We start from the raw sequence: 15,160 nt of genomic DNA, 5'->3' as shown, positions 1-15,160 counted from the left end.
TCTACAACATGTTGATTCTCATGGTTTTAACCTGATGTCCTCTCCCCATGGCCAGACTCATGGCTCCATCATTTTTCTTCCATTCTAATTAGAACTTCACTCAGTCAACCTCACTGTGGCTCAGTCAAATCCCTACCTCCAGTATCTCCTGGTGTTTGAGGCAGGAGATTGAGGTGATCAAAACCAGAGGCAGCAAGGCAGGCAGGTCAGAGAATGTTGGCTGTAACTGTAATCTAGGCAAGATGTGATGAGGGCCTAAGCTTAGACGGGGCCAGTGGTATTCAATCCCCCTCCCTTGAGGGATGCCAAGGACATACCAAGCACCTGGCTAGAAGGTGTAGCGCCACAATCCAATCAAGGCTGAGAGATCATAAGAATCACAAAAGCAGAAAGCAGATCAAGAGGGATTCTGAAAGTATAATAAAGATGCTCCTGGCGGTTTTTGGTAGGGAGGTGTAACAATTATTAATACATTTAGAGGGACTATAGGGGACAGCCAAGGGAATGGAGAGAGTATAGGAGAGAGAGATTTACCTACAGAAATCAGTAACCAGTAGGTGTGGAGAACAAAGAACCTGACAAGCCCAAATTTCACATTGTAGGGAAGGAAAGACTTTCCTCTAGCCTCTGTGTTCAGGGACTGGGACCTGCAAATTAACCTGACAAAAGACTAGTTTAATAGGAGATCAGAACAGATCAGATCAGTCACTCAGTCATGTCCGACTCTTTTCGACCCCATGAATCGCAGCATGCCAGGCCTCCCTGTCCATCACCAACTCCTGGAGTTCACTCAGACTCATGTCCATTGAATCGGAGATGCCATCCAGCCATCTCATCCTCTGTCATCCCTTTCTCCTCTTGCCCCCAATCCCTCCCAGCATCAGAGTTTTTTCCAATGAGTCAACTCTTCGCATGACGTGGCCAAAGTACTGGAGTTTCAGCTTTAGCATCATTCCTTCCAAAGAAATCCCAGGGCTGATCTCCTTCAGAATGGACTGGTTGGATCTCCTTGCAGTCCAAGGGACTCTCAAGAGTCTTCTCCAACACCACAGTTCAAAAGCATCAATTCTTTGGCGATCAGCCTTCTTCACAGTCCAACTCTCACATCCATACATGACCACAGGAAAAACCATAGCCTTGACTAGAGGAACCTTTGTCAGCAAAGTAATGTCTCTGCTTTTGAATATGCTATCTAGGTTGGTCATAACTTTCCTTCCAAGGAGTAGGCGTCTTTTAATTTCATGGCTGCAGTCACCATCTGTAGTGATTTTGGAACCCAGAAAAATAAAGTCTGACACTGTTTCCACTGTTTCCCCATCTATTTCCCATGAAGTGATGGGACTGGATGCCATGATCTTCATTTTCTGAATGTTGAGCTTTAAGCCAACTTTTTCACTCTCCACTTTCACCTTCATCAAGAGGCTTTTAAGTTCCTCTTCACTTTCTGCCATAAGGGTGGTGTCATCTGCATATCTGAGGTTATTGATATTTCACCCGGCAATCTTGATTCCAGCTTGTGTTTCTTCCAGTCCAGCGTTTCTCATGATGTACTCTGCATATAAATTAAATAAACAGGGTGACAATATACAGCCTTGACAAACTCCTTTTCCTATTTGGAACCAGTCTGCTGTTCCATGTCCAGTTCTTTTTTTTTTTAATTTTATTTTTAAACTTTACATAATTGTATTAGTTTTGCCAAATATCAAAATGAATCCGCCACAGGTATACATATGTTCCCCATCCTGAACCCTCCTCCCTCCTCCCTCCCCATACCATCCCTCCGGGTCGTCCCAGTGCACTAGCCCCAAGCATCCAGTATCGTGCATCGAACCTGGACTGGCATCTCGTTTCATACATGATATTTTACATGTTTCAATGCCATTCTCCCAAATCTTCCCACCCTCTCCCTCTCCCACAGAGTCCATAAGACTGTTCTATATATCAGTGTCTCTTTTGCTATCTCGTACACAGGGTTATTGTTACCATCTTTCTAAATTCCATATATATGCGTTAGTATACTGTATTGATGTTTTTCCTTCTGGCTTACTTCACTCTGTATAACAGGCTCCAGTTTCATCCACCTCATTAGAACTGACTCAAATGTATTCTTTTTAATGGCTGAATAATACTCCATTGTGTATATGTACCATAGCTTTCTTGTCCATTCATCTGCTGATGGCCATGTCCAGTTCTAACTGTTGCTTCCTGACCTGCGTACAAATTTCTCAAGAGGCAGATCAGGTGGTCTGGGATTCCCATCTCTTTCAGAATTTTCCACAGTTTATTGTGATCCACACAGTCAAAGGCTTTGGCATAGTCAATAAAGCAGAAATAGATGTTTTTCTGGAACTCTCTTGCTTTTTCCATAATCCAGCAGATGTTGGCAATTTGATCTCTGGTTCCGCTGCCTTTTCTAAAACCAGCTTGAACATCTGGAAGTTCATGGTTCACATATTGCTGAAGCCTGGCTTGGAGAATTTTGAGCATTACTTTACTAGCGTGTGAGATGAGTGCAATTGTGTGGTAGTTTGAGCATTTTTTTGGCATTGCCTTTAGAAAAGGTACACAAATTTTATTTGATGTTATTATTTTAATTTTTTTTTTTATTGTGCACAGGAGGCCTTAATAGACAAGAAGTGAAGACCCAGAATGGCAGGTAGACTCAGTTTCTGTCTTGGAACCTGGGTGAGAAGTGGTGGCATTCGCTAATGCAGATGACCAAGGACGTGATTAGAAAAGATGAGCTCATAAGAGGTGTAGTGTGAGAGGTGGCAGTGAGAGCTAGAATCATGGAAAACAGTTTCGAGAGTGTGGTGCTGAAGGGGTACTGGCGGGGAGCAGCCAGAGTAACAGCAAAGTCCAGAATGTGGTCATGATATTGAAAAAGACAAAACTCCTTAGAAAGCACAGGCCCAGGACCTGTGAGCTGCAGGTGTCAGATGGGCGGTCCTCAGGGACAGGGATACATCGTGTGAGGTGTGAGGCCAGGCTTCCTGGCGTGGATGCTCACCCCTCTGTCACTACACACTGTATCAGCCATCCCTCCCCACCGCTGTCAGTTGAATAATCTGTGAACATTCCTTTTACATGACTCTTCAAGTTGCTGATAGAAATACTAAACAGGCCAGAGCTGAGTACTTCCCTCGAACGTGCTTGGGGAGTTCCAATTATGCTTTCAGAGTTATGAAGGATTTTGTTTTATAAAGTTAGTAAGAAATTAATGTTCTATGTAGTCAGCTGACTAATACCTCACCTCCACTTACCTTCCCATGACAGCCGGATCATAAGCCATGGCAGAGAGAGGAGACTGAGCTATTTATCTTATGGCTTATTTCCCAGATTTTCTCACGTATCAGTAAGTCAGATCTCCTGGAAGCTACTGAGTTCAGGTCCCATAGATAATCAAAAGCTGTACTTCTCTCAATAAAATATGTGCAAAATGCAAAAAGGCTCTTGGGCTTTCTAGCAGTGATGCATTTTCTGTTGCACCTGATCCTGATAAATTTCATATTCAAGGCTAGGATGGATGGTGGGGAGGGGGCAGGGAGGTAGAATAAGGGGATGCTACTGGTGGCGAACAGCCTAGAATGAAGACAAATTGAGTCACATAGCTGGATTCTCGCCCTGGCCCTGGCCTGAGCTGTGGGAAGTGGGCAGGTCACTGAGCTTCAGTTTCCTCTCCGCTAAGGAGGGATCATGCTAGTTTACTATGCTGGGCTTCATAGGTTAGTGTGGCAATAAAGGTGAGACAACGGGCTGGAAAGAGCTTTGTAAACTCTTAGCCATGAGAGATATGAAGTGAAAGTCGCTCAGTCATGTCCAACTCTTTGTAACCCCATGGACTATACAGTTGATGGAATTCTCCAGGCCAGAATACAGGAGAGGATGCTATGCTAAGTCACTTCAGTCGTGTCCGACTCTGTGCGACCCCATAGACAGCAGCCCACCAGGCTCCGCCGTCCCTGGGATTCTCCAGGCAAGAACATTGGAGTGGGTTGCCATTTCCTTCTCCAATGCATGAAAGTGAAAAGTGAAAGTGAAGTCGCTCAGTCGTGTCCGACTCTTAGCGACCCCATGGATTGCAGCCCACCAGGCTCCTCCGTCCATGGGATTTTCCAGGCAAGAGTACTGGAGTGGGGTGCCATTGCCTTCTCTGACAGGAGAGGATAGCCGTCTTTTTATGGAGAACTGCTGGACCTGTGTTTCAAACCTTCATCAAATCTTTGTTGCCATTAACTCTTTGCCCATCACTATGCACAATCTTTCCCCTCAGCAAGATTTTTTGAAACCCGCGGGTTGTTTGAAGAACTGATTGATTTTGTTTGCACAGAAAAGCTTCTCCTGCCAATCTAACCTAAACCCAGGCCACCCTAGGCTCATCTTAGCACCAGGTGGAGGAGAAGAAATCTGAATGTAAAACATCTTTTTTTTTTTTTTCCTTTTTGGCTGTGCTGCGCAGCATGTGAAATCTTAGTTCTCTGACCAGGATCAAACCCATACCCCCTGCAGCAGAGTCTTAACCACTGGACAGCCTGGGAATTCCCTGAATGTAAAACATCCCAAAGAGTAGTTTTAAACTTCCTCATGGCAGAGGGTGTGCAGCCTGGGAAGAGGGAAAGACTCCATCAGAAACATTCTCAAATCCTCATTAGATAACCCTCTCACCAAGGCCTGCTGTTCTCACTCGCGTTTTTCATTCTTAACGTGGATAATTTTCAGATGCTTCTTTCCACCCATAACCTAAACAGCCCAGCAGGCCAGCTTTACAGGTACATTAGAGGAAATGCTGTGAATATGTAATTTTTTTTTCCGATGACACAATGTTCCAGGTCACGGCTGCCTCTACCTTGAAGCTATGTATGCGTTATGTCAGATTCAGCACAGTAGCAAGAGAAGAGATAAAGACCTTCAAGGCTCCACCTCCCACTCACCTCCAGCTCCTGGGCAGAGCCTGCTAACCCAGGGGGCTGCCTGCTCTCAGAAGCTGGAGGCCCTGGGTTGGTGGTTGGCTCTATGCCATGGCCCACTCCCTTCCCCTCTCTCTCCATAATAGCCACTGCTCCACAAGTTTGAGTCCCCAGGCAGGCAGGCAAGTGGCTCATAAATAGTTCAGTAAAGGGTAGCTGTTAAGATTACTAATAGCATGCTATGTGCTGTGGGCTAGTCAAGGGAAATATGACCCAACTCACATTCCAGACAGTTAAGATCTATCCATTTGGGTGAAAAGCATTTCTTAGGTTCTAATATGGGCTTCCCTTGTGACTCAGCTGGTAAAGAATCCACCTGCAATTCAGGAGACCTGGGTTCAATCCCTGGGTTGGGAAGACCCCCCTGAAGAAGGGAAAGGCTACTTTCCCTGGGTTGGGAAGATCCCTTGGAGAAGGAAAAGGCTAAAGTTTTAATACAGAACCTTAAACCTGACAAGGCTTTGGGAAACCAAAGGTCTGGTCCTCTGCCTTTCAGCAGGAAGAATATCTCTAGTTTGCATATGAAGGCTCTGAGGCTTGGACAGATTGGCATTTTCCCAAGGTCATACATTTGTCTGGGGCAAGAACCAGATCTTCCTCTGGCCTTTGTTTCTCCTTAAGACAACGCTCATGTGTATTCCTCAGAAAGTAGCATTTGCCTTCTAAGTGTTAAATACAACACTAACACTGTGAACATGGATAATTCTATTGTTTCTACTCCCTTAAAGTATCTGGGTCATCTCAGGCTGAGGCTAATCAAACCCCTGGAGTTGTGTCTGCAAACCAGAAGGCAAGGGGCTGAAGTAGACACCACCTCTCCCAAGGAGGCTAGGTGGGACTTTAAGAGGGAGGGAAGAAAACGTGATGAACAACATGACAGCCATGTGACAACACCGGAAAGATCTTGAACATATTAACAACGCTTTCTTTAAAAAAAGGGCAGGGGGGAGGGTGGCAAGGTGGGAAAAGGAAGAAGCAGAATGTGGTTTCAAGGAATGCAAGTACAAAGATGTGTTGACTAAGACATGTGGGTAGCTGCTCGAAGTTAGTGTAAAAGAAATAACCTGGTCAGGTTAGACTCCACCAGTACAAAGAAATTAGAGAAGATGAAGATCTTTTCTCCCTTCCTTCCTTTTGGTCTCCCTGGCTCTCAGGCAGGCGTGCGCATGCGCGGCTCTCTCTCTCTCTCTCTCTCTCTCACTCACACACACTCGAATGGAGTAAATACTGTGAATGCAGGCGTGCGCATGCGCGGCTCTCTCTCTCTCTCTCTCTCTCTCTCTCTCTCTCTCTCTCTCTCACTCACACACACTCGAATGGAGTAAATACTGTGAATGCAGCACAAACCACCACATCAAAGCTCATAATTATCCTATTTCAAGGTTCCTCCAACTCCAGTGCTTGAGATGATTTATTTGAAGAGCTTTTCAAATGCTACAGGCTACAAAAGTCTCTGGATGTTTCTATTTCTTACCTTTAAACTCAGTTGAAAGCCCCTTTCTTCTCCCCCTAGCTCCCTAAGATGGGAGTCTGTGATTTCATTAGCTGTTCTGAGATGGTGAACAGTGCAGTGCTGTTCGGCTGACCAGCAACTTAAATTCACCGGCTAGACTCTTGGTGGTGAAAACATCGCCTCAGAGGCCTGCCTTTGCGGTGGCTCAGAAAAATTCAGATCAGTGTTGACCACACTTCCCTTGACCCTCTAATGGCACGATTCTTCCCACACTTTCCTAGATCTGGCTTTTTGTTTTCTTTTAGTTAGTAGACCTTTTTCTTAAAAGGTTCAGGTTTATAGAAAAATTGAGCAGAAAGTACAGGGTTCCCATATCCTCCTTCCCCCGTCCCAATTCCCCTGTCATTAACATCTTGCATTAAGTGCACATTGGTTATAGTTGATGAGCCAATACTGATGTTATTAACTAAAGTCCACAGTCTACATTAGGGTTCACTCTTTGCATTGTACGTCCTATGGGTTTGAACAAATGTATAATGTCATGTACCCCATGTTTCAGTATCACACAGTACTTTCACTGCCCTAAAAATTCCCTAAGCTAGTCATCACTTCCTCACCACAACCCCTGCCAACCACTCATCTTTTTATTATCTCCATAATTTTGCCTGTTCCAGAATGTTACATCGTTGGAGTCATACAGTATGTATGCATTTCAGATTGGTTTCTTTCACCTGGCAATATACATTTAAGGTTCCTCCATGTCTTTTCACAGCTTGTTAGCTCATTTCTTCTAGCACTGAATGATACTCTACTGTGGATGTCTCATAGTTTATGTATTCACCTACAGAAAAACATCTTGTTGCTTCTGAATTTTGGCAATTATGAATAAAGCTGCTAAACATCTGTGGGCATGTTTTTGTGTGAACATAATTTTTTAACTCCTTTGGGTAAATACCAAGGAGCATAATTTGCTGGATTATGTGGTAAGAGTATATTTGGTTTTGGAAGAAACTGTCAAGCTATCTTCCAGAGTGGCTTTACCATTTTGCATTCCCACCAGCAATGAGTAAGAGATCCTACACATCCTTGCCAGCTTTTGGTATTGTCACTGTTTTGGATTTTAATCATTCTTTTATGTGTGCAGTGGTATCTTATTTTAATATGCAACTCCCTAAGGATATTTTCATATACTCATTTGCTATCTGTACATCTTCTCTGGGGAAGTGTCTGCTCTAATCTTTTACCCTCTTTTCAGTTGGTTGTTCGTTTCCTTATTGCTGAGTTTTAAAAGTTCTTTATATATTTTAGATACCAGTCCTTTATCAGACATGTCTTTTGCAAGTATTTTCTCCCAGCCTGTAGTTTGTCCTTTTGTTCTACTAAAGATCCATCTATTTTTGTAAATCAATATATTTTCTAACCTTTTCTTCTCTGTTTCCTTGGCAAAGTCTTCTATTTGTCTTCTGAAAACTAGAGAAAAGGATAGTTTTATACCAAAATTCCCAAGGTCCTAGGAAGGAAGTCAAACAAACCCAAGAGTCCTGAAACAACTTGACAATCTGAGTCCTAAGGAGAATTGACTCCTAACAGCTACAGCACCGGCCCCAGGAAGTAAAACCTGCTCCTGCCTTTGTGGAGCCTAGAATGGGGCACTGTAAAAGAATCTGGATGCTGTTTGCAGATTTTTAACTCCCAGAGAGAGAGGGAGCTCTGATGAGCCCGTGACTAGTTGGCCCCATCAACCCATGAACACTGCATACAGAAAGAATTAATAAATCAAATCTAAGAGAGTTAAAATGTCCACTGACAGATGAATGGATGAAGAAGATGTGGTACATAGATACAGCCATAAAAAGGAACAAAACTGGGTCGTTTCCAGAGACATGGATGGACCTAGAATCTGTCATACAGAGTGAAGTAAGTCAGAAATAGAAAAGCAAATATAGTACATTAACACATAGATGTGGAATTAGAAAAATGTTGCAGATGAACCTGTTTGCAGGGCAGGAATAGAGATGCAGATGTAGATAACTGATGCAAGGACACAGGGATCAGGGAGGGTGGGGTGAACTGGGAGACTGGGATTGACGTGTATATATATACACCATCACGTGTAAAATAGATAGCTAGTGGGAACCCACTATAGAACACAGGGAGCTCAGCTCTGTGCTCTGTGATTACCTGGGGCGGTGGGATGGGGGGAGGATGAGACCCAAGAGGGAGGGGATAAATTCCCTGTGGCTGATTCACTTCATTGTACAGTAGAAACCAATACAACATTGCAAAGCAACTATACCCCAATTTTTTAAAAAAAGGATACAGTTGCATATTCATAATAAGCTCATTATTTTCCACAGTGGTTCAGCTCTGGACTCTATCAAAGAAATTGATGGTATTGTCTAATGTAACCCAGACCACGGGAAGGAGTGCCACAGACAGGATCACACATGCATCTAAGCAGGAGGGTGCAGAGAGACCAAGAAAATAAACAACAGAAACCCAAGAGTGGTGATTCCAAAGGGAAGCCTGAAGTGTCTTCTCTAAATTGTTACAGTCTCACTTTCGCCCTGATTACTCTGTGGAAACAGGATGAACTAGTTGGATAGGTTTTACTCATTTGTTGTTGATTTTTTTTTTTTTTTAACTGTTGCCAAACATAAGTCCCAGGAATTGTGTTTGATCTCTTACTCTCTTGCCTTTTCCAGGCCCTCTCTATTAAGCTCCATGGAATGGAAAAAAAAATCCTTGTACAGTTTATCAAGAGGGGCCTATAAAATCAGCTGTAATGTATCTAGTCTCACTGGGCAATGGGCTGGGCAAGAAAGGCCAAAAAGATTTACCTAAAAGGTAAACTGTCCCCTACATGTATCAGTTCAGTTCAGTTGCTCAGTTGTGTCCGACTCTCTGCAACCCCATGAATGGCAGCACGCCAGGCCTCCCTGTCCATCACCATCTCCCGGAGTTCACTCAGACTCACATCCATCGAGTCGGTGATGCCATCCAGCCATCTCATCCTCTGTCGTCCCCTTTTCCTCCTGCCCCCAATCCCTCCCAGCATCAGTCTTTTCATGTATATTTCAAAATAAAATTAAACTATAAAATAAATGATGGGGAGTTTAAAATATTCTATTTTTTATAATGATTACATCAATACTTTTTTGTTTATCAAATAATATATCCTTTCTAAAATCTTTCTCTGCTGAAGCTGCTGATGACCTCAACAGGGACTGCATAGCTGACCTGAATGATCTTGCATTGAAAGGGCCCAGCTTTACCCTGGGCTCCACTGGACAAATTACCCCACACTCAAGAATGGGCCAGCCCAGTCCTGGGGTTATCAAAGAGTGCTGAAGAAGATGGCTATTGACAGACATCATTAATCTTAGCTATTTTTTACGGCTTGCCCCACCTTTTCTATCACCAACTAGATCAACAAGTTGTGGTGACACAGTGTTTAATATGATGGTTGCTAAGGAAGGAAGTGGAGAAGGCAATGGCACCCCACTCCAGTACTCTTGCCTGGAAAATCCCATGGACGGAGGAGCCTGGTGGGCTGCAGACCATGGGGTCGTGAAGAGTCGGACACGACTGAGTGACTTCACTTTCACTTTTCACTTCCATGCATTGGAGAAGGAAATGGCAACCCACTCCAGTGTTCTTGCCTGGAGAATCCCAGGGATGGGGGAGCCTGGTGGGCCGCCGTCTATGGGGTTGCACAGAGTCGGACATGACTGAAGCGACTTAGAAGCAGCAGCAGCAGCAAGGAAGGAAGGGTATCTCAAAACCCCGATGGGGTTTTCTTTGCCTGTTACGAGACATTTCTTCTAGGTGGCTGACAATAAAACATTTATATCTATTTATTAATAATAAATACTACTGAATTGTCACATGTTCTGGCTTCTTTGCTATTTGACCAGTAATAGGTGAAATTTTACTTTTTTTTTTTTTTTTGGCTGTGCTGCACAGCTTGTGGGATCTCAGTTCCCCAACCTGGGACTGAACCCGAGCCCTGGCATTGAAAGCCTGGAATCCTAACCCTTTGGCCACCAAGGAACTCCCAGTAAAATGTGAAATTTTAAAAAGATAAATTTTTAGACACTTTCAGGATTGGGAAATACTAATTTTCTACTCGACCTTGAGATTGTAATTTCTCTTTTTTGGCAAGATTTAACCTTTAAATTGGTTTTAAAATTAATCTGACGTTGCTTTTTTCTCTTCCTTCTCTGATCCTATTCATAATCCTCACAGTGGAGGCTGACAATTTCTTATCTTGGGAACCATAGCCACTCACATTCCAGGCCTCTCAGCCATCCCAGGTGGGGAACAAAGCACGGCTCTCTCTTCCTGCAGAGAATTTGAAGATGAAATGCAGTTCATATTAGCACAAGAGAGGCGGGTATTCCTTTTCCTGGAGATCCTTTCAGAAATAATTCTCTTGCCTAACAAACAGGTTGGCTCGGGTACTGCCCTGACTAAATTATAAGCAAGACAAGTTAGGAGACTTCTTTCTGCTGACAGATCCTTTACTGGTAATTAGGGGCAGTTTGGATTAAATTCAGAATGCAAGGTGACTCCCCCATCACAGATGGCCAACCCCATATCACTCACCTCATGGAAAAACCCTTCAGCTTATTCTCTCCAAGGTAGTAGAATATATTCATGACCACCACTAGCATCGTTGAAGAAGGGATCAATTCTACCCAAAATTCTAGGGCGAAATAATCAGGCTTAGCATAAGATGAAGAGTCTAATTCTTACTTTTATCAATGTGCTTCCTAAAATTCTGATTGTTGTGACAAAGTAATTACGCAGAAGAGCTATTTGTTACAGTTGATAGTTTAATAAAGTCGCAGCAGGGGGTTGATCCCCCAATGTTATGGGGTCAAGAATTACAGGTTGAAGCAAAAAATATAAATAAATGTCTCACTGCTCTTACATAGTTTGTATATACTAAAATTAATGGCTGGGACCTGGTGGTGCAATTAATTTTGATATAAGGCCCAGTGTAGAGCATGGTAAATAGTACAGACAGATGGCCAGAGCATAATATGCAGACACATCTCTTAGCTAACTTCCCCCAAATCTGGAATGTAACTGAATGATGCAAAAGCATCCACCACACCTGTGCTTAGAGGATAAAGGGGTTCTTTTTCAGGGTGAAGAATTTAAGGGACTGCTAAACACATGTAAATTCAACCCTAAATACCGGGACTGGCTAATCACTGCAGCAAAGGTGAGATTTTGGGCAATCATTCAAAGGAAGGCCTACAGTTTCTAGAACAGAGATAATATTTCAAAACAACCACAGATCCCACAAGCTCAAAATGTAATTTTGTATAAAATCTAATTTATGCCTAAAATGTTGACTCTCTTCTTCTGATATTTGTATTTTCACAAGGATTCTGTAGCTGTTCAGTTTCAGTTCTGAGATCGTTTTCAACAGGCTTTTTTGTGTCCCCTAGTATTGCATCAAAGCAACTGAAACTCTGTATTTAATGTTAAGAAAGTATTCTGAAATGTCCAAGTTCTTAAGCCCCAAAGGAGATGGAGGCAAAGCTAAGCCCTTCACAAACAGTAACAGAAATGATCTCATTAAGCATTACTGTCCAAACACGTCCGCTCTTCAAACAGACCAGGTACTGAAAGAGTGAATAGAGGTGCCGGTTTCTATTTTATCTCCACCTAAAGGTTTCTCTCTTAAGCTGAAACTGAAGCTTATGTGCTTCACAGAGTTCGCTTGTTTTAGAAGGAAAGAAAAACATTCCAAAGAAATTACTCTAAAAACTAAAAATTATAGCTTAAATAATGCTATTGCCATTGGTCATATAGCCTGAAATATAAAATCAGCAACACAAAAAGACTCTTTAAGTGTTCACACGGATTTTTCCCCCTAATTTTGGTTTCCCTGCTGTACCCTCTCCACCCCCTCTCTTCCCCCATCATTCAGGGCAGCACAAGCACTCTCTGTTTCACAGCAGTTGTTTTAAGGGAAAACAAACCTCTATGCCACTTAACCCATTAGGAGCTAGTTGGTAACCTGTGAACGATTCAATTTAACAAATATTTTCGTGCATCTATTGGATGCTTAGGATACATCAGTGAAATAATCATAAAGAACCTCTACCCTTGGGGAGCTTATATTCCAGTGGGATAGACAAGCAGTAAACACTGTAAAGAGTAACTATGCGGTATGTCTGAGGATACTGAATAGAGTGGACAGGGTAGGTGTCACTGAGGAGTTGGGGGTGGGGCAGTGTCACGGAGTGGACTCCACATCCCAGGGGGAAGTCTTCTAGGCCGAGAGAAGCTGGGGTGGACGCTGGGAGGCTGGAGCAAAGCTGGAATCTTTGAATGTCCAGTGTGGCTGAAGTAGGGTGAGCAGAGGGCGAAGGGGAGTTTATTAGGGAAGGATGGCCAAATGTGGCATCCCAAAATATGCCTCTTCAGTGTAAGGATTATTTTGAGCTGATTATTTTGAGAAACAGCAAACACAGGAGAAGCTCAGAAAACAGAGTAGAAGTTCCTCTTACATAAGGGAAATTTATATTTAGAAAGAAAATTTCCCTGGGTAAGGGTGTCTCTCCCTCTCTGTACCAGGAAGAGAGTGAGTGAAATTCACTCAGTTGTGTCCGACTCTTTGCAACCCCATGGACTATACAGTCCATAGAATTCTCCAGGCCAGAATACTGGAGTGGGTAGTTGTTCCCTTTTCCAGGGAACCTTTCCAAACCAGGGATTGAACCCAGGTCTCCCACATTGCAGGCAGATTCTTTAACAGCTGAGCCATCAGGGAAGCGTACCAGGAAGAGAAGGTTCACGAAATCGCAAGAGACTCTTGTCACTGGAGAAGGCACCACTTAAAATTGTACAACAAGCCTTACCCTGTTTACCCTGTTTCCCTGGTAACTTCCTCATAACCAGTCTCCCCACTGTTGTTGTCCAGTCGCTAAGTCACGTCCAGCTGTTTGCAATCCCATGGACAGGAGTACGCCAGGCTTCCCCGTCCTTCACCACCTCCCTGCGTTCGCTCAAACGTCTGTCCATTGAGTCGGTGATGGTGTTTAAGCTGGAGTTCTAAGTCACCACACAGGGTTTCTCATTTTTCCCTGGGTGTTTGTCCCATGCATCCATGAAGCAGACATGTTAATAAACTTCTATTTCTTTCTCTCTTATTAGTCTGTCTTCTGTTATAGGGGCCTTTGCTGAGAACTAAGAAATAGAATTTTTCCCCCCAACATGAAAACTCTGATTTCTCCTTCTCAAAGCAGACAAGACATTCTTAGAAAGGTACACATCTCACAGCACAGCCTTGACCCCCAGAGCACTTGTCCCATGTCTTCCCACATCAGAAGATGAAGCATGGTTTAATCTTCCTAACATGCATAAGTCATCCCGCAAATCATTTATTGGTGTCTTTCATCCTTAACATTTAACTTGGAAATACTTTCCAGAGATAGCTCTTTCTTTTTATTTGCAGAAAAGATCTTCATTTTGGAACTTCTTACTCTCAGATGAACATTGTAAACTTTACCTTTCTGCCGGCAACACAATTGTTGCCTCTCTGAAAAATGTTGTTTGCTTTCAATTTAGACATAAAACTTTTTTTTCCAGGCATACTTTCACCTCAATTGTGAACTTTATTAACTAAGACATTTCATCTCTTTCCAATTCTGAGTCTTCAACCCTCCACCTTCCACTCCCCCTCTTACTCCTCAGCCCTCTTTTCTGTGCTGTTTTAGAAAGGCAATTACCTCCCCATTATTCAGAGATGGGTGATCCATCTTGCGGCTCATTTATACCCTTTGCTCATTAACTTCTTTTCCTGTTTTAGTAATTTCAAATTATTATTACTAGAGAAGAGCTGGAGATAATTTTATAACACATATTTTCCCTACATGTTATAGAGAGAATGTCATTATTTCACCAAATTTTATTTTTCTCTTACTGGGCATTGGGAAACTGTTTTTCAGCTTACCTTGCTGTTCTTTGGGGCCATGTGGCTCAATGCTGGTCAGTGGGGGATGGGTGGAAGTGACATAAACCACTTCCAGGTCTGAATATTAAAATATATCATGAAGTCCTGCATCCTCTCTTCCCTTTCTTCAATAATCTTGAAGGCTACATGCTCAGGCTATATCACAAGACGATGAAAATACAGACTTCATGGTTTTCAGAAGGAGGAGAAAGTTCACTGACCTACGTCTGAATCCACTTTGGTTGTGCTAAGCCACTGAGTTTCAAAGACTGGGTTTCCATAACAATCCAGAATATTCTATCACTATATTCTATCTTATTCAATTATTATTCACTCTCCCATCTCCCTCCAAAACATTTCACAGATGGGGGAACCAGAGCTCAGTGATGCCTGTAGTCTGCATAAGCTAACATAACTAATAAATGAGGCAGCCAGCCCCTGGGCCTCTCTACACCAAAGCCACCCTGTTTCTGGGGTTCTCAGTGTATACTTTCTGTTCTTTGTCATGTAGGAAAGGAAAAAAAATCTTTTCCCCTCTACTCTACTCAGATCTCTGGGTGGGGGCACTGCAACTCAGACTGACAAAAGACAGACTGAGAGGAAAAAAGCACAGAAGTTTATTAATGCTTGTGCATACAAATGGGAGAGCACCCGAGGATGAGGAACTCAAAGAGGTGGTTAGAACTTGGGCTTCTATAATGTCAGCAAAAGAACAGAACATGTTTAGAGTTGTGACAAGACAAAGGAAAAGGACTTTGAGTTTCT

General features: G+C 43.0%; 1 long non-coding RNA gene across 14 annotated transcripts in view; it reads right to left on the bottom strand.

Moving 5' to 3' along the window:
• LOC147365893 (uncharacterized) overlaps positions 1–15,160 on the bottom strand; it is a 185,538-nt gene that overhangs the window by 94,817 nt on the left and 75,561 nt on the right. For 2 of the 14 annotated variants that reach the window (XR_015132992.1, XR_015133000.1), the window contains exon 3: positions 11,263–12,784. The exons of 11 other annotated variants lie outside the window; for them this stretch is intronic. This is a non-coding gene — a long non-coding RNA (uncharacterized LOC147365893). Of the gene's footprint in view, positions 1–1,182; positions 1,553–11,262; positions 12,785–15,160 lie in introns of those variants that run through there. One more of the 14 variants, XR_015132998.1, reaches the window with a different exon arrangement.

Source organism: Bos grunniens, chromosome 9, assembly GCF_055505025.1.
Source record: "Bos grunniens cultivar Pamir isolate PY7600 chromosome 9, Bosgru_T2T1.0, whole genome shotgun sequence".
In the NCBI taxonomy this organism is placed as follows: domain Eukaryota; kingdom Metazoa; phylum Chordata; class Mammalia; order Artiodactyla; family Bovidae; genus Bos; species Bos grunniens.
The sequence above is the reverse complement of the archived record's forward strand: the minus strand, read 5'-3'. Positions and strand labels throughout refer to the sequence as shown.